This window comes from Aulonocara stuartgranti (assembly GCF_965226115.1).
Source record: "Aulonocara stuartgranti genome assembly, chromosome: 7".
In the NCBI taxonomy this organism is placed as follows: Eukaryota; Metazoa; Chordata; class Actinopteri; order Cichliformes; family Cichlidae; genus Aulonocara; species Aulonocara stuartgranti.
The window spans coordinates 35,095,001-35,096,086 of record NC_138945.1 but is presented as its reverse complement, the minus strand read 5'-3'; positions in this window follow the sequence as shown (position 1 = coordinate 35,096,086).

Genomic DNA, 1,086 nt, shown 5'->3' with positions numbered 1-1,086 from the left:
GTTGCTTTTGGTTCTCTCTGTTGATGCCTGGAGTTGGATACAAGAAATATTGTATTTTTCTGTCACCTAGTGGGAATACAGCATAGCATACAGGGTCATTTATAAAGGAACAGTGTGAGGGAATTGAGATTCCTTCTCAGGCGATTCAACCTGCAGTCACACCTTGAACCATGTCGCCTGAATAATTCTTATGGTGGGTAAATGACTCTACGGACCTCTTCCAAGGTGACAACCACACTACAGGTTAAATACCTGAGACTCCCCATTAGCTCTGAAGTTTAGCTGCCTTCAACTTAAACCCTTAAGTCTGCAGTAAGAACCAACCTCATAAATTAAAAAAAAGAAAAAAAAAAAAGAAGTTACATCAGAGGCTCCACACTTCTGTTTTTCCTACACAACCTGTTCATTAATCACCTTAACTGACAGAGGAACAGATGAATGGTTACCACAGATATTCTTATGAAGGGTCTGAAAGCAAATCAGCTAAAATCCTGTGGTCCAAACAGTGGACTTCATAGAAATGTTTTTTGGATTTAAGTGTGGCTGTTCTCATGACCATTTCCCCCAGTTTTAACCAGATTAACTGGTGATTCTACAGTGGAACATGGACATTATATTAGCACTGCCAGAATATTCCTGACTCCAGATATGCTGATGTATTCTCATACACACACCGGTCACATGCATGCGTAGGTAAGCGCCCTTACATGGATCCTGTACTTGTATGAAGTCGCCCACCTGATGTCATGGTAACAGAGGTCTGGTTCTTCGCTAATCTTGGATCGCTCCAGCTTTAAGCCTGGAATTGTCAGAGTAACCTGCGAGTAAATTAAAAATAACACAAGATGTCATGTTTACGCATCGGTAACTGTAACAAAAAAATGGAAACAAAGGGAAGATTTATCTTGTTCATACACCTCTCCAGAGCAATGTTCCCTCTAATTTTTCATGTGTCTGAGCGAACACACAAACTCCCTGAGCGGTCCCTTGGACCACTGTGAGCATCAGCAGATGTGTGCACTGTGGTCACGCCAGCATCCAAGTTACATAGTTTATTAAAATAATCAAATTACAGCATTTATGTTT